Below are 19,609 nucleotides of genomic sequence, written 5' to 3' on the forward strand. Positions count from 1 at the left end.
ACTGCCCTTCTCTCCTCCACCAGGCAGGGCTGGCTCAAACTGCACAGGAGATCCCGATACAGGTTCCTTATGCTAGTATTCAAATCTATCCATGGCGCTACCCTTCTCTCCTCCACCAGCCAGGGCTGGCTCAAACTGCACCCGAGATCCCAGTACAGGTTCCTTATGCTAGTATTCAAATCTATCCATGGCGCTGCCCTTCTCTCCTCCTCCATGCAGGACTAGCTCAACCTGCACCAGAGATCCCAGTACAGGTTCCTTATGCTAGTATTCAAATCTATCCATGGCACTGCCCTTCTCTCCTCCACCAGGCAGGACGGCTCAAACTGCACCGGAGCTCCCAATACAGCTTCCTTAGGCTAGTATTCCAATCTATCCATAGTGCTGCCCTTCTCTCCTCCACCAGGCAGGACTGGCTCAAACTGCACCCGAGATCCCAGTACAGGTTCCTTATGCTAGTATTCACATCTATCCATGGTGCTGCGCTTATCTCCTCCACCAGGCAGGGCTGGCTGAAACTGTACCATACATCCTGATACAGGCTCCTTATGCTAGTATTCAAATCTATCCATGGCACTGCCCTTCTCTCCTCCACCAGGCAGGGCTGGCTCAAACTGCATCAGAGACCCCGATAGAGGTTCCTTATGCGAGTTTTCAAATCTATCCATGGCGCTGCCCTTCTCTCCTCCACCAGGCAGGACTGGCTCAAACTGCACCGCAGATCCCAATACAGGTACCTTATGCTAGTATTCTCATCTATCCATGGCGCTGCCCTTCTCTCCTCCACCAGGCAGGGCTGGCTCAAACTGCACCGGAGATCCCGATACAGGTTCCTTATGCTAGTGTTCACATCTATACATGGTGCTGCGCTTATCTCCTCCACCAGGCAGGGCTGGCTCAAACTGCACCAGAGATCCCAGTACAGGTTCCTTATGTTAGTATTCAAATCTATCCATGGTGCTGCCCTTCTCTCCTCCTCCAGGAAGGACTGGCTCAAACTGCACCAGAGATCCCAGTACAGGTTCCTTATGTTAGTATTCAAATCTATACCTGGTGCTGCCCTACTCTCCTCCACCAGGCAGGACTGGCTCAAACTGCACCAGAGATCCCAGTACAGGTTCCTTATGCGAGTATTCAAATCTATCCATGGTGCTACCCTTCTCTCCTCCACCAGGCAGGACTGGCTCAAACTGCACCAGAGATCCCAGTAAAGGTTCCTTATGCTAGTATTCAAATCTATCCATGGTGCTGCCCTTCTCTCCTCCACCAGGCAGGGCTGGCTCAAACTGCACGGGATATCCCGATACAGGTTCCTTATGCTAGTATTCAAATCTACCCATGGCGCTGCCCTTCTCTCCTGCAACAGGCAGGGCTGGCTCAAACTGCACCCAAGATCCCAGTACAGGTTCCTTATGCTAGTATTCAAATCTATCCATGGCGCTGCCCTTCTCTCCTCCTCCATGCAGGACTGGCTCAAACTGCACCAGAGATCCCAGTACAGGTTCCTTATGCACGTATTCAAATCTATCCATGGCGCTGCCCTTCTCTCCTCCACCAGGCAGGACTGGCTCAAACTGCCCTGGAGATCCCGATACAGGTTCCTTATGCTAGTATTCACATCTATCCATGGTGCTGCGCTTATCTCCTCCACCAGGCAGGACTGGCTCAAACTGCACCGGATATCCCGATACAGGTTTATCATGCTAGTATTCACATCTATCCATGGTGCTGCGCTTATCTCCTCCACCAGGCAGGGCTGGCTCAAACTGCACCCGAGATCCCGATACAGGTTCCTTATGCGAGCATTCAAATCTATCCATGGTGCTGCCCTTCTCTCCTCCACCAGGCAGGGCTGGCTCAAACTGCACCTGAGATCCCAGTACAGGTTCCTTATGCTAGTATTCAAATCTATCCATTACGCTGCCCTTCTCTCCTCCTCCAGGCAGGACTGGCTCAAACTGGACCAGAGATCCCAGTACAGGTTCCTTATGTTAGTATTCAAATCTATCCATGGCGCTGCCCTCCTCTCCTCCACCAGGCAGGACTGGATCAAACTGCACCAGAGATCCCAGTAAAGGTTCCTTATGCGAGTATTCAAATCTATCCATGGTGCTACCATTATCTCCTCCACCAGGCAGGACTGGCTCAAACTGCACCAGAGATCCCAGTACATGTTCCTTATGCTAGTATTCAAATCTATCCATGGTGCTGCCCTTCTCTCCTCCACCTGGCAGGGCTGGCTCAAATGGCACGGGAGATCCCGATACAGGTTCCTTATGCTAGTATTCAAATCTACCCATGGCGCTGCCCTTCTCTCCTCCTCCAGGCAGGACTGGCTCAAACTGGACCAGAGATCCCAGTACAGGTTCCTTATGCTAGTATTCAAATCTATCCATGGTGCTGCCCTTCTCTCCTCCACCAGGTAGGACTGGCTCAAACTGCACCCGAGATACCAGTACAGGTTCCTTATGCTAGTATTCAAATATTTCCATGGTGCTGCCCTTCTCTACTCCACCAGGCAGGACTGGCTCAAACTGCACCAGAGCTCCCAGTACAGGTTCCTTATGCGAGTATTCAAATCTATCCATGGTGCTGCCCTTCTCTCCTCCACCAGGCAGGACTGGCTCCAACTGCACCAGAGAACCCAGTACAGGTTCCTTATGGTAGTATTCAAATCTATCCATGGCACTGCCCTTCTCTCCTCCACTAGGCAGGGCTGGCTCAAACTGCATCAGAGACCTCGATAGAGGTTCCTTATGCGAGTTTTCAAATCTATCCATGGCGCTGCCCTTCTCTCCTCCACCTGGCACGACTGGCTCAAACTGCCCTGGAGATCCCGATACAGGTTCCTTATGCTAGTATTCACATCTATCCATGGTGCTGCGCTTATCTCCTCCACCAGGCAGGGCTGGCTCAATCTGTACCAGAGATCCCAGTACAGGTTCCTTATGTTAGTATTCAAATTTATCCATGGTGCTGCCCTTCTCTCCTCCTCCAGGAAGGACTGGCTCAAACTGCACCAGAGATCCCAGTACAGGTTCCTTATGTTAGTATTCAAATCTATACCTGGTGCTGCCCTACTCTCCTCCACCAGGCAGGACTGGCTCAAACTGCACCAGAGATCCCAGTACAGGTTCCTTATGCGAGTATTCAAATCTATCCATGGTGCTACCCTTCTCTCCTCCACCAGGCAGGACTGGCTCAAACTGCACCAGAGATCCCAGTAAAGGTTCCTTATGCTAGTATTCAAATCTATCCATGGTGCTGCCCTTCTCTCCTCCACCAGGCAGGGCTGGCTCAAACTGCACGGGATATCCCGATACAGGTTCCTTATGCTAGTATTCAAATCTACCCATGGCGCTGCCCTTCTCTCCTCCAACAGGCAGGGCTGGCTCAAACTGCACCCAAGATCCCAGTACAGGTTCCTTATGCTAGTATTCAAATCTATCCATGGCGCTGCCCTTCTCTCCTCCTCCATGCAGGACTGGCTCAAACTGCACCAGAGATCCCAGTACAGGTTCCTTATGCAAGTATTCAAATCTATCCATGGCGCTGCCCTTCTTTCCTCCACCAGGCAGGACTGGCTCAAACTGCCCTGGAGATCCCGATACAGGTTCCTTATGCTAGTATTCACATCTATCCATGGTGCTGCGCTAATCTCCTCCACCAGGCAGGACTGGCTCAAACTGCACCGGATATCCCGATACAGGTTTCTCATGCTAGTATTCACATCTATCCATGGTGCTGCGCTTATCTCCTCCACCAGGCAGGGCTGGCTCAAACTGCACCCGAGATCCCGATACAGGTTCCTTATGCGAGCATTCAAATCTATCCATGGTGCTGCCCTTCTCTCCTCCACCAGGCAGGGCTGGCTCAAACTGCACCTGAGATCCCAGTACAGGTTCCTTATGCTAGTATTCAAATCTATCCATTACGCTGCCCTTCTCTCCTCCTCCAGGCAGGACTGGCTCAAACTGGACCAGAGATCCCAGTACAGGTTCCTTAAGTTAGTATTCAAATCTATCCATGGCGCTGCCCTCCTCTCCTCCACCAGGCAGGACTGGATCAAACTGCACCAGAGATCCCAGTAAAGGTTCCTTATGCGAGTATTCAAATCTATCCATGGTGCTACCATTATCTCCTTCACCAGGCAGGACTGGCTCAAACTGCACCAGAGATCCCAGTACATGTTCCTTATGCTAGTATTCAAATCTACCCATGGCGCTGCCCTTCTCTCCTCCAACAGGCAGGGCTGGCTCAAACTGCACCCAAGATCCCGATACAGGTTCCTTATGCTAGTATTCAAATCTACCCATGGCGCTGCCCTTCTCTCCTCCTCCAGGCAGGACTGGCTCAAACTGGACCAGAGATCCCAGTACAGGTTCCTTATGCTAGTATTCAAATCTATACCTGGTGCTGCCCTACTCTCCTCCACCAGGCAGGACTGGCTCAAACTGCACCAGAGATCCCAGTACAGGTTCCTTATGCGAGTATTCAAATCTATCCATGGTGCTACCCTTCTCTCCTCCACCAGGCAGGACTGGCTCAAACTGCACCAGAGATCCCAGTAAAGGTTCCTTATGCTAGTATTCAAATCTATCCATGGTGCTGCCCTTCTCTCCTCCACCAGGCAGGGCTGGCTCAAACTGCACGGGATATCCCGATACAGGTTCCTTATGCTAGTATTCAAATCTACCCATGGCGCTGCCCTTCTCTCCTCCAACAGGCAGGGCTGGCTCAAACTGCACCCAAGATCCCAGTACAGGTTCCTTATGCTAGTATTCAAATCTATCCATGGCGCTGCCCTTCTCTCCTCCTCCATGCAGGACTGGCTCAAACTGCACCAGAGATCCCAGTACAGGTTCCTTATGCAAGTATTCAAATCTATCCATGGCGCTGCCCTTCTTTCCTCCACCAGGCAGGACTGGCTCAAACTGCCCTGGAGATCCCGATACAGGTTCCTTATGCTAGTATTCACATCTATCCATGGTGCTGCGCTAATCTCCTCCACCAGGCAGGACTGGCTCAAACTGCACCGGATATCCCGATACAGGTTTCTCATGCTAGTATTCACATCTATCCATGGTGCTGCGCTTATCTCCTCCACCAGGCAGGGCTGGCTCAAACTGCACCCGAGATCCCGATACAGGTTCCTTATGCGAGCATTCAAATCTATCCATGGTGCTGCCCTTCTCTCCTCCACCAGGCAGGGCTGGCTCAAACTGCACCTGAGATCCCAGTACAGGTTCCTTATGCTAGTATTCAAATCTATCCATTACGCTGCCCTTCTCTCCTCCTCCAGGCAGGACTGGCTCAAACTGGACCAGAGATCCCAGTACAGGTTCCTTAAGTTAGTATTCAAATCTATCCATGGCGCTGCCCTCCTCTCCTCCACCAGGCAGGACTGGATCAAACTGCACCAGAGATCCCAGTAAAGGTTCCTTATGCGAGTATTCAAATCTATCCATGGTGCTACCATTATCTCCTTCACCAGGCAGGACTGGCTCAAACTGCACCAGAGATCCCAGTACATGTTCCTTATGCTAGTATTCAAATCTATCCATGGTGCTGCCCTTCTCTCCTCCACCTGGCAGGGCTGGCTCAAATGGCACGGGAGATCCCGATACAGGTTCCTTATGCTAGTATTCCAATCTACCCATGGCGCAGCCCTTCTCTCCTCCTCCAGGCAGGACTGGCTCAAACTGGACCAGAGATCCCAGTACAGGTTCCTTATGCTAGTATTCAAATCTATCCATGGTGCTGCCCTTCTCTCCTCCACCAGGCAGGACTGGCTCAAACTGCACCCGAGATACCAGTACAGGTTCCTGATGCTAGTATTCAAATATTTCCATGGTGCTGCCCTTCTCTCCTCCACCAGGCAGGACTGGCTCAAACTGCCCTGGAGATCCCGATACAGGTTCCTTATGCGAGTTTTCAAATCTATCCATGGCGCTGCCCTTCTCTCCTCCACCAGGCAGGACTGGCTCAAACTGCCCTGGAGATCCCGATACAGGTTCCTTATGCTAGTATTCACATCTATCCATGGTGCTGCGCTTATCTCCTCCACCAGGCAGGGCTGGCTCTGTCTGTACCAGAGATCCCAGTACAGGTTCCTTATGTTAGTATTCAAATCTATCCATGGTGCTGCCCTTCTCTCCTCCTCCAGGAAGGACTGGCTCAAACTGCACCAGAGATCCCAGTACAGGTTCCTTATGTTAGTATTCAAATCTATACCTGGTGCTTCCCTACTCTCCTCCACCAGGCAGGACTGGCTCAAACTGCACCAGAGATCCCAGTACAGGTTCCTTATGCGAGTATTAAAATCTATCCATGGTGCTACCATTCTCTCCTCCACCAGGCAGGACTGGCTCAAACTGCACCAGAGATCCCAGTAAAGGTTCCTTATGCTAGTATTCAAATCTATCCATGGTGCTGCCCTTCTCTCCTCCACCAGGCAGGGCTGGCTCAAACTGCACGGGATATCCCGATACAGGTTCCTTATGCTAGTATTCAAATCTACCCATGGCGCTGCCCTTCTCTCCTCCAACAGGCAGGGCTGGCTCAAACTGCACCCAAGATCCCAGTACAGGTTCCTTATGCTAGTATTCAAATCTATCCATGGCGCTGCCCTTCTCTCCTCCTCCATGCAGGACTGGCTCAAACTGCACCAGAGATCCCAGTACAGGTTCCTTATGCAAGTATTCAAATCTATCCTTGGTGCTGCCCTTCTCTCCTCCACCAGGCAGGACTGGCTAAAACTGCACCGGAGCTCCCAATACAGGTTCCTTATGCTAGTATTCAAATCTATCCATGGTGCTGCCCTTCTCTCCTCCACCAGGCAGGACTGGCTCAAACTGCACCCGAGATCCTAGTACAGGTTCCTTATGCTAGTATTCAAATCTATCCATGGCGCTGCCCTTCTCTCCTCCTCCAGGCAGGACTGGCTCAATCTGCACCAGAGATCCCAGTACATGTTCCTTATGCTAGTATTCAAATATATCCATGGTGCTGCCCTTCTCTCCTCCACCAGGAAGGACTGGCTCAAACTGCACCAGAGATCCCAGTACAGGTTCTTTATGTGAGTATTCAAATCTATCCATGGTGCTGCCCTTCTCTCCTCCACCAGGCATGACTGGCTCCAACTGCATCAGAGATCCCAGTACAGGTTCCTTATGGTAGTATTCAAATCTATCCATGGCACTGCCCTTCTCTCCTCCACCAGGCAGGGCTGGCTCAAACTGCACCAGAGACCCCGATAGAGGTTCCTTATGCGAGTTTTCAAATCTATCCATGACGCTGCCCTTCTCTCCTCCACCAGGCAGGACTGGCTCAAACTGCCCTGGAGATCCCGATACAGGTTCCTTATGCTAGTATTCACATCTATCCATGGTGCTGCGCTTATCTCCTCCACCAGGCAGGGCTGGCTCAAACTGTACCATACATCCTGATACAGGCTCTTTATGCTAGTATTCAAATCTATCCATGGCACTGCCCTTCTCTCCTCCACCAGGTAGGGCTGGCTCAAACTGCACCCGAGATCCCGATACAGGTCCCCTATGCGAGTATTCAAATCTCTCCATGGCGCTGCCCTTCTCTCCTCCACCAGGCAGGACTGGCTCAAACTGAACCAGAGTTCCCAGTACAAGTACCTTATGCTAGTATTCAAATCTATTCATGGCGCTGCCCTTCTCTTCTCCTCCATGCAGGACTAGCTCAAACTGCACCAGAGATCCCAGTACAGGTTCCTTATGCTAGTATTCAAATCTATCCATGGCGCTGCCATTCTCTCCTCCACCAGGCTGGACTGGCTCAAACTGCACCGGACCTCCCAATACAGGTTCCTTATACAAGTATTCAAATCTATCCATGGTGCTGCCCTTCTCTCCTCCACCAGGCAGAACTGGCTCAAACTACACCCGAGATCCCAGTACAGGTTCCTTATGCTAGTATTCAAATCTATCCATGGTGCTGCCCTTCTCTCCTCCACCAGGCAGGACTGGCTCAAACTGCACCAGAGATCCCAGTACAGGTTCCTTATGCGAGTATTCAAATCTATCCATGGCACTGCCCTTCTCTCCTCCACCAGGTAGGGCTGGCTCAAACTGCACCCGAGATCCCGATACAGGTCCCCTATGCGAGTATTCAAATCTCTCCATGGCGCTGCCCTTCTCTCCTCCACCAGGCAGGACTGGCTCAAACTGAACCAGAGTTCCCAGTACAAGTACCTTATGCTAGTATTCAAATCTATTCATGGCGCTGCCCTTCTCTTCTCCTCCATGCAGGACTAGCTCAAACTGCACCAGAGATCCCAGTACAGGTTCCTTATGCTAGTATTCAAATCTATCCATGGCGCTGCCATTCTCTCCTCCACCAGGCAGGACTGGCTCAAACTGCACCGGACCTCCCAATACAGGTTCCTTATACAAGTATTCAAATCTATCCATGGTGCTGCCCTTCTCTCCTCCACCAGGCAGAACTGGCTCAAACTGCACCCGAGATCCCAGTACAGGTTCCTTATGCTAGTATTCAAATCTATCCATGGTGCTGCCCTTCTCTCCTCCACCAGGCAGGACTGGCTCAAACTGCACCAGAGATCCCAGTACAGGTTCCTTATGCGAGTATTCAAATCTATCCATGGTGCTGCCCTTCTCTCCTCCACCAGGCAGGACTGGCTCAAACTGCACCAGAGATCCCAGTACAGGTTCCTTATGCTAGTATTCAAATCTATCCATGGTACTGCCCTTCTCTCCTCCACCAGGCAGGGCTGGCTCAAACTGCACAGGAGATCCTGATACAGGTTCCTTATGCTAGTATTCAAATCTATCCATGGCGCTACCCTTCTCTCCTCCACCAGGCAGGGCTGGCTCAAACTGCACCCAAGATCCCAGTACAGGTTCCTTATGCTAGTATTCAAATCTATCCATGGCGCTGCCCTTCTCTCCTCCTCCATGCAGGACTAGCTCAACCTGCACCAGAGATCCCAGTACAGGTTCCTTATGCTAGTATTCAAATCTATCCATGGCACTGCCCTTCTCTCCTCCACCAGGCAGGACGGCTCAAACTGCACCGGAGCTCCCAATACAGCTTCCTTAGGCTAGTATTCCAATCTATCCATAGTGCTGCCCTTCTCTCCTCCACCAGGCAGGACTGGCTCAAACTGCACCCGAGATCCCAGTACAGGTTCCTTATGCTAGTATTCACATCTATCCATGGTGCTGCGCTTATCTCCTCCACCAGGCAGGGCTGGCTGAAACTGTACCATACATCCTGATACAGGCTCCTTATGCTAGTATTCAAATCTATCCATGGCACTGCCCTTCTCTCCTCCACCAGGCAGGGCTGGCTCAGACTGCACCCGAGATCCCGATACAGGTCCCCTATGCAAGTATTCAAATCTATCCATGGCGCTGCCCTTCTCTCCTCCACCAGGCAGGACTGGCTCAAACTGAACCAGAGTTCCCAGTACAAGTACCGTATGCTAGTATTCAAATCTATCCTTGGCGCTGCCATTCTCTCCTCCTCCAGGCAGGACTGGCTCAACTTGAACCAGAGATCCCAGTACACGTTCCTTATGCTAGTATTCAAATCTATCCATGGCGCTGCCCTTCTCTCCTCCACCAGGCAGGATATGGCTCAAACTGCACCGGAGATCTCAATACAGGGTCCTTGTGCTAGTATTCAGATCTATCCATGGCGCTGCCCTTCTCTCCTCCACCAGGCAGGACTGGCTCAAACTGCACCGGAGATCCCAATACAGGGTCCTTATGCTAGTATTCAAATCTATCCATGGCGCTGCCCTTCTCTCCTCCACCAGGCAGGACTGGCTCAAACTGCATTGGAGATCCCGATACAGGTTCCTTATGCTAGTATTCAAATCCATCCATGGCGCTGCCCTTCTCTCCTCCACCAGACAGGGCTGGCTCAAACTGCACTGGAGATCCCGATACAGGTTCCTTATGCTAGTATTCAAATCTATCCATGGTGCTGCCCTTCTCTCCTCCACCAGGCAGGGCTGGCTCAAACTGCACGGGATATCCCGATACAGGTTCCTTATGCTAGTATTCAAATCTACCCATGGCGCTGCCCTTCTCTCCTCCAACAGGCAGGGCTGGCTCAAACTGCACCCAAGATCCCAGTACAGGTTCCTTATGCTAGTATTCAAATCTATCCATGGCGCTGCCCTTCTCTCCTCCTCCATGCAGGACTGGCTCAAACTGCACCAGAGATCCCAGTACAGGTTCCTTATGCAAGTATTCAAATCTATCCATGGCGCTGCCCTTCTCTCCTCCACCAGGCAGGACTGGCTCAAACTGCCCTGGAGATCCCGATACAGGTTCCTTATGCTAGTATTCACATCTATCCATGGTGCTGCGCTAATCTCCTCCACCAGGCAGGACTGGCTCAAACTGCACCCGAGATCCCAGTACAGGTTCCTTATGCTAGTATTCAAATCTATCCATGGTGCTGCCCTTCTCTCCTCCACCAGGCAGGACTGGCCAAACTGCACCAGAGATCCCAGTACAGGTTCCTTATGCGAGTATTCAAATCTATCCATGGTGCTGCCCTTCTCTCCTCCACCAGGCAGGACTGGCTCAAACTGCACCAGAGATCCCAGTACAGGTTCCTTATGCTAGTATTCAAATCTATCCATGGTACTGCCCTTCTCTCCTCCACCAGGCAGGGCTGGCTCAAACTGCACAGGAGATCCTGATACAGGTTCCTTATGCTAGTATTCAAATCTATCCATGGCGCTACCCTTCTCTCCTCCACCAGGCAGGGCTGGCTCAAACTGCACCCAAGATCCCAGTACAGGTTCCTTATGCTAGTATTCAAATCTATCCATGGCGCTGCCCTTCTCTCCTCCTCCATGCAGGACTAGCTCAACCTGCACCAGAGATCCCAGTACAGGTTCCTTATGCTAGTATTCAAATCTATCCATGGCACTGCCCTTCTCTCCTCCACCAGGCAGGACGGCTCAAACTGCACCGGAGCTCCCAATACAGCTTCCTTAGGCTAGTATTCCAATCTATCCATAGTGCTGCCCTTCTCTCCTCCACCAGGCAGGACTGGCTCAAACTGCACCCGAGATCCCAGTACAGGTTCCTTATGCTAGTATTCACATCTATCCATGGTGCTGCGCTTATCTCCTCCACCAGGCAGGGCTGGCTGAAACTGTACCATACATCCTGATACAGGCTCCTTATGCTAGTATTCAAATCTATCCATGGCACTGCCCTTCTCTCCTCCACCAGGCAGGGCTGGCTCAGACTGCACCCGAGATCCCGATACAGGTCCCCTATGCAAGTATTCAAATCTATCCATGGCGCTGCCCTTCTCTCCTCCACCAGGCAGGACTGGCTCAAACTGAACCAGAGTTCCCAGTACAAGTACCGTATGCTAGTATTCAAATCTATCCTTGGCGCTGCCATTCTCTCCTCCTCCAGGCAGGACTGGCTCAACTTGAACCAGAGATCCCAGTACACGTTCCTTATGCTAGTATTCAAATCTATCCATGGCGCTGCCCTTCTCTCCTCCACCAGGCAGGATATGGCTCAAACTGCACCGGAGATCTCAATACAGGGTCCTTGTGCTAGTATTCAGATCTATCCATGGCGCTGCCCTTCTCTCCTCCACCAGGCAGGACTGGCTCAAACTGCACCGGAGATCCCAATACAGGGTCCTTATGCTAGTATTCAAATCTATCCATGGCGCTGCCCTTCTCTCCTCCACCAGGCAGGACTGGCTCAAACTGCATTGGAGATCCCGATACAGGTTCCTTATGCTAGTATTCAAATCCATCCATGGCGCTGCCCTTCTCTCCTCCACCAGACAGGGCTGGCTCAAACTGCACTGGAGATCCCGATACAGGTTCCTTATGCTAGTATTCAAATCTATCCATGGCACTGCCCTTCTCTCCTCCACCAGGCAGGGCTGGCTCAAACTGCACTGGAGATCCCGATACAGGTTCCTTATGCTAGTATTCACATCTATCCATGGTGCTGCGCTTATCTCCTCCACCAGGCAGGGCTGGCTCAAACTGTACCATACATCCTGATACAGGCTCTTTATGCTAGTATTCAAATCTATCCATGGCACTGCCCTTCTCTCCTCCACCAGGTAGGGCTGGCTCAAACTGCACCCGAGATCCCGATACAGGTCCCCTATGCGAGTATTCAAATCTCTCCATGGCGCTGCCCTTCTCTCCTCCACCAGGCAGGACTGGCTCAAACTGAACCAGAGTTCCCAGTACAAGTACCTTATGCTAGTATTCAAATCTATTCATGGCGCTGCCCTTCTCTTCTCCTCCATGCAGGACTAGCTCAAACTGCACCAGAGATCCCAGTACAGGTTCCTTATGCTAGTATTCAAATCTATCCATGGCGCTGCCATTCTCTCCTCCACCAGGCTGGACTGGCTCAAACTGCACCGGACCTCCCAATACAGGTTCCTTATACAAGTATTCAAATCTATCCATGGTGCTGCCCTTCTCTCCTCCACCAGGCAGAACTGGCTCAAACTGCACCCGAGATCCCAGTACAGGTTCCTTATGCTAGTATTCAAATCTATCCATGGTGCTGCCCTTCTCTCCTCCACCAGGCAGGACTGGCTCAAACTGCACCAGAGATCCCAGTACAGGTTCCTTATGCGAGTATTCAAATCTATCCATGGTGCTGCCCTTCTCTCCTCCACCAGGCAGGACTGGCTCAAACTGCACCAGAGATCCCAGTACAGGTTCCTTATGCTAGTATTCAAATCTATCCATGGTACTGCCCTTCTCTCCTCCACCAGGCAGGGCTGGCTCAAACTGCACAGGAGATCCCAATACAGGTTCCTTATGCTAGTATTCAAATCTATCCATGGCGCTACCCTTCTCTCCTCCACCAGACAGGGCTGGCTCAAACTGCACCCGAGATCCCAGTACAGGTTCCTTATGCTAGTATTCAAATCTATCCATGGCGCTGCCCTTCTCTCCTCCTCCATGCAGGACTAGCTCAACCTGCACCAGAGATCCCAGTACAGGTTCCTTATGCTAGTATTCAAATCTATCCATGGCACTGCCCTTCTCTCCTCCACCAGGCAGGACGGCTCAAACTGCACCGGAGCTCCCAATACAGCTTCCTTAGGCTAGTATTCCAATCTATCCATAGTGCTGCCCTTCTCTCCTCCACCAGGCAGGACTGGCTCAAACTGCACCCGAGATCCCAGTACAGGTTCCTTATGCTAGTATTCACATCTATCCATGGTGCTGCGCTTATCTCCTCCACCAGGCAGGGCTGGCTGAAACTGTACCATACATCCTGATACAGGCTCCTTATGCTAGTATTCAAATCTATCCATGGCACTGCCCTTCTCTCCTCCACCAGGCAGGGCTGGCTCAGACTGCACCCGAGATCCCGATACAGGTCCCCTATGCAAGTATTTAAATCTATCCATGGCGCTGCCCTTCTCTCCTCCACCAGGCAGGACTGTCTCAAACTGAACCAGAGTTCCCAGTACAAGTACCGTATGCTAGTATTCAAATCTATCCTTGGCGCTGCCATTCTCTCCTCCTCCAGGCAGGACTGGCTCAACTTGAACCAGAGATCCCAGTACACGTTCCTTATGCTAGTATTCAAATCTATCCATGGCGCTGCCCTTCTCTCCTCCACCAGGCAGGATATGGCTCAAACTGCACCGGAGATCTCAATACAGGGTCCTTGTGCTAGTATTCAGATCTATCCATGGCGCTGCCCTTCTCTCCTCCACCAGGCAGGACTGGCTCAAACTGCACCGGAGATCCCAATACAGGGTCCTTATGCTAGTATTCAAATCTATCCATGGCGCTGCCCTTCTCTCCTCCACCAGGCAGGACTGGCTCAAACTGCATTGGAGATCCCGATACAGGTTCCTTATGCTAGTATTCAAATCCATCCATGGCGCTGCCCTTCTCTCCTCCACCAGACAGGGCTGGCTCAAACTGCACTGGAGATCCCGATACAGGTTCCTTATGCTAGTATTCAAATCTATCCATGGCACTGCCCTTCTCTCCTCCACCAGGCAGAGCTGGCTCAAACTGCATCCGAGATCCCAGTACAGGTTCCTTATGCTAGTATTCAAATCTATCCATGGCGCTGCCCTTCTCTCCTCCTCCAGGCAGGACTGGCTCAAACTGCACCAGAGATCCCAGTACAGGTTCCTTATGCTAGTATTCAAATCTATCCATGGCGCTGCCCTTCTCTCCTCCACCAGGCAGGACTGGCTCAAACTGCACCGGAGCTCCCAATGCAGGTTCCTTATGCAAGTATTCAAATCTATCCATGGAGCTGCCCTTCTCTCCTCCACCAGGCAGGACTGGCTCAAACTGCACCAGAGCTCCCAATGCAGGTTCCTTATGCAAGTTTTCAAATCTATCCATGGTGCTTCCCTTCTCTCCTCCACCAGGCAGGACTGGCTCAAACTGCACCCGAGATCCCAGTACAGGTTCCTTATGCTAGTATTCAAATCTATCCATGGCGCTAACCTTCTCTCCTCCACCAGGCAGAGCTGGCTCAAACTGCACCCGAGATCCCAGTACAGGTTCCTTATGTTAGTATTCAAATCTATCCATGATGCTGCCCTTCTCTCCTCCTCCAGGCAGGACTGGCTCAAACTGCATCAGAGATCCCGATACAGGTTCCTTATGCTAGTATTCAAATCTATCCATGGTGCTGCCCTTCTCTCCTCCACCAAGCAGGACTGGCTCAAACTGCACCACAGACCCCGATAGAGGTTCCTTATGCGAGTATTCAAATCTATCCATGGCGCTGCCCTTCTCTCCTCCACCGCGCAGTACTGGCTCAAAGTGAACCCGAGATCCCGACACAGGTTCCTTATGCAAGCATTCAAATCTATCCATGGCGCTGCCCTTCTCTGCTCCACCAGGCAGGACTGGCTCAAACTGCACCAGAGATCCCAGTACATGTTCCTTATGCTAGTATTCAAATCTATCCATGGTTCTGCCCTTCTCTCCTCCACCTGGTAGGGCTGGCTCAAATGGCACGGGAGATCCTGATACAGGTTCCTTATGCTAGTATTCAAATCTACCCATGGCGCTGCCCTTCTCTCCTCCTCCAGGCAGGACTGGCTCAAACTGGACCAGAGATCCCAGTACAGGTTCCTTATGCTAGTATTCAAATCTATCCATGGTGCTGCCCTTCTCTCCTCCACCAGGCAGGACTGGCTCAAACTGCACCCGAGATACCAGTACAGGTTCCTTATGCTAGTATTCAAATATTTCCATGGTGCTGCCCTTCTCTCCTCCACCAGGCAGGACTGGCTCAAACTGCCCTGGAGATCCCGATACAGGTTCCTTATGCGAGTTTTCAAATCTATCCATGGCGCTGCCCTTCTCTCCTCCACCAGGCAGGACTGGCTCAAACTGCCCTGGCGATCCCGATACAGGTTCCTTATGCTAGTATTCACATCTATCCATGGTGCTGCGCTTATCTCCTCCACCAGGCAGGGCTGGCTCTGTCTGTACCAGAGATCCCAGTACAGGTTCCTTATGTTAGTATTCAAATCTATCCATGGTGCTGCCCTTCTCTCCTCCTCCAGGAAGGACTGGCTCAAACTGCACCAGAGATCCCAGTACAGGTTCCTTATGTTAGTATTCAAATCTATACCTGGTGCTTCCCTACTCTCCTCCACCAGGCAGGACTGGCTCAAACTGCACCAGAGATCCCAGTACAGGTTCCTTATGCGAGTATTCAAATCTATCCATGGTGCTACCATTCTCTCCTCCACCAGGCAGGACTGGCTCAAACTGCACCAGAGATCCCAGTAAAGGTTCCTTATGCTAGTTTTAAAATCTATCCATGGTGCTGCCCTTCTCTCCTCCACCAGGCAGGGCTGGCTCAAACTGCACGGGATATCCCGATACAGGTTCCTTATGCTAGTATTCAAATCTACCCATGGCGCTGCCCTTCTCTCCTCCAACAGGCAGGGCTGGCTCAAACTGCACCCAAGATCCCAGTACAGGTTCCTTATGCTAGTATTCAAATCTATCCATGGCGCTGCCCTTCTCTCCTCCTCCATGCAGGACTGGCTCAAACTGCACCAGAGATCCCAGTACAGGTTCCTTATGCAAGTATTCAAATCTATCCTTGGTGCTGCCCTTCTCTCCTCCACCAGGCAGGACTGGCTAAAACTGCACCGGAGCTCCCAATACAGGTTCCTTATGCTAGTATTCAAATCTATCCATGGTGCTGCCCTTCTCTCCTCCACCAGGCAGGACTGGCTCAAACTGCACCCGAGATCCTAGTACAGGTTCCTTATGCTAGTATTCAAATCTATCCATGGCGCTGCCCTTCTCTCCTCCTCCAGGCAGGACTGGCTCAAACTGCACCAGAGATCCCAGTACATGTTCCTTATGCTAGTATTCAAATATATCCATGGTGCTGCCCTTCTCTCCTCCACCAGGAAGGACTGGCTCAAACTGCACCAGAGATCCCAGTACAGGTTCTTTATGTGAGTATTAAAATCTATCCATGGTGCTGCCCTTCTCTCCTCGACCAGGCATGACTGGCTCCAACTGCATCAGAGATCCCAGTACAGGTTCCTTATGGTAGTATTCAAATCTATCCATGGCACTGCCCTTCTCTCCTCCACCAGGCAGGGCTGGCTCAAACTGCACCAGAGACCCCGATAGAGGTTCCTTATGCGAGTTTTCAAATCTATCCATGACGCTGCCCTTCTCTCTTCCACCAGGCAGGACTGGCTCAAACTGCCCTGGAGATCCCGATACAGGTTCCTTATGCTAGTATTCACATCTATCCATGGTGCTGCGCTTATCTCCTCCACCAGGCAGGGCTGGCTCAAACTGTACCATACATCCTGATACAGGCTCTTTATGCTAGTATTCAAATCTATCCATGGCACTGCCCTTCTCTCCTCCACCAGGTAGGGCTGGCTCAAACTGCACCCGAGATCCCGACACAGGTCCCCTATGCGAGTATTCAAATCTCTCCATGGCGCTGCCCTTCTCTCCTCCACCAGGCAGGACTGGCTCAAACTGAACCAGAGTTCCCAGTACAAGTACCTTATGCTAGTATTCAAATCTATTCATGGCGCTGCCCTTCTCTTCTCCTCCATGCAGGACTAGCTCAAACTGCACCAGAGATCCCAGTACAGGTTCCTTATGCTAGTATTCAAATCTATCCATGGCGCTGCCATTCTCTCCTCCACCAGGCAGGACTGGCTCAAACTGCACCGGACCTCCCAATACAGGTTCCTTATACAAGTATTCAAATCTATCCATGGTGCTGCCCTTCTCTCCTCCACCAGGCAGAACTGGCTCAAACTGCACCCGAGATCCAAGTACAGGTTCCTTATGCTAGTATTCAAATCTATCCATGGTGCTGCCCTTCTCTCCTCCACCAGGCAGGACTGGCTCAAACTGCACCAGAGATCCCAGTACAGGTTCGTTATGCGAGTATTCAAATCTATCCATGGTGCTGCCCTTCTCTCCTCCACCAGGCAGGACTGGCTCAAACTGCACCAGAGATCCCAGTACAGGTTCCTTATGCTAGTATTCAAATCTATCCATGGTACTGCCCTTCTCTCCTCCACCAGGCAGGGCTGGCTCAAACTGCACAGGAGATCCCGATACAGGTTCCTTATGCTAGTATTCAAATCTATCCATGGCGCTACCCTTCTCTCCTCCACCAGGCAGGGCTGGCTCAAACTGCACCCGAGATCCCAGTACAGGTTCCTTATGCTAGTATTCAAATCTATCCATGGCGCTGCCCTTCTCTCCTCCTCCATGCAGGACTAGCTCAACCTGCACCAGAGATCCCAGTACAGGTTCCTTATGCTAGTATTCAAATCTATCCATGGCACTGCCCTTCTCTCCTCTACCAGGCAGGACGGCTCAAACTGCACCGGAGCTCCCAATACAGCTTCCTTAGGCTAGTATTCCAATCTATCCATAGTGCTGCCCTTCTCTCCTCCACCAGGCAGGACTGGCTCAAACTGTACCCGAGATCCCAGTACAGGTTCCTTATGCTAGTATTCACATCTATCCATGGTGCTGCGCTTATCTCCTCCACCAGGCAGGGCTGGCTGAAACTGTACCATACATCCTGATACAGGCTCCTTATGCTAGTATTCAAATCTATCCATGGCACTGCCCTTCTCTCCTCCACCAGGCAGGGCTGGCTCAGACTGCACCCGAGATCCCGATACAGGTCCCCTATGCAAGTATTCAAATCTATCCATGGCGCTGCCCTTCTCTCCTCCACCAGGCAGGACTGGCTCAAACTGAACCAGAGTTCCCAGTACAAGTACCTTATGCTAGTATTCAAATCTATCCATGGCGCTGCCATTCTCTCCTCCTCCAGGCAGGACTGGCTCAACTTGAACCAGAGATCCCAGTACACGTTCCTTATGCTAGTATTTAAATCTATCCATGGCGCTGCCCTTCTCTCCTCCACCAGGCAGGACATGGCTCAAACTGCACCGGAGATCTCAATACAGGGTCCTTGTGCTAGTATTCAGATCTATCCATGGCGCTGCCCTTCTCTCCTCCACCAGGCAGGACTGGCTCAAACTGCACCGGAGATCCCAATACAGGGTCCTTATGCTAGTATTCAAATCTATCCATGGCGCTGCCCTTCTCTCCTCCACCAGGCAGGACTTGCTCAAACTGCATTGGAGATCCCGATACAGGTTCCTTATGCTAGTATTCAAATCCATCCATGGCGCTGCCCTTCTCTCCTCCACCAGACAGGGCTGGCTCAAACTGCACTGGAGATCCCGATACAGGTTCCTTATGCTAGTATTCAAATCTATCCATGGCACTGCCCTTCTCTCCTCCACCAGGCAGAGCTGGCTCAAACTGCACCCGAGATCCCAGTACAGGTTCCTTATGCTAGTATTCAAATCTATCCATGGCGCTGCCCTTCTCTCCTCCTCCAGGCAGGACTGGCTCAAACTGCACCAGAGATCCCAGTACAGGTTCCTTATGCTAGTATTCAAATCTATCCATGGAGCTGCCCTTCTCTCCTCCACCAGGCAGGACTGGCTCAAACTGCACCGGAGCTCCCAATGCAGGTTCCTTATGCAAGTATTCAAATCTATCCATGGAGCTGCCCTTCTCTCCTCCACCAGGCAGGACTGGCTCAAACTGCACCAGAGCTCCCAGTACAGGTTCCTTATGCTAGTATTCAAATCTATCCATGGTACTGCCCTTCTCTCCTCCACCAGGCAGGGCTGGCTCAAACTGCACAGGAGATCCCGATACAGGTTCCTTATGCTAGTATTCAAATCTATCCATGGCGCTACCCTTCTCTCCTCCACCAGGCAGGGCTGGCTCAAACTGCACCCGAGATCCCAGTACAGGTTCCTTATGCTAGTATTCAAATCTATCCATGGCGCTGCCCTTCTCTCCTCCTCCATGCAGGACTAGCTCAACCTGCACCAGAGATCCCAGTACAGGTTCCTTATGCTAGTATTCAAATCTATCCATGGCACTGCCCTTCTCTCCTCCACCAGGCAGGACGGCTCAAACTGCACCGGAGCTCCCAATACAGCTTCCTTAGGCTAGTATTCCAATCTATCCATAGTGCTGCCCTTCTCTCCTCCACCAGGCAGG

The sequence above is a fragment of the Ambystoma mexicanum genome, chromosome 11 (genome assembly GCF_040938575.1).
Source record: "Ambystoma mexicanum isolate Mex_15411 chromosome 11, UKY_AmexF1_1, whole genome shotgun sequence".
Classification (NCBI taxonomy): Eukaryota; Metazoa; Chordata; class Amphibia; order Caudata; family Ambystomatidae; genus Ambystoma; species Ambystoma mexicanum.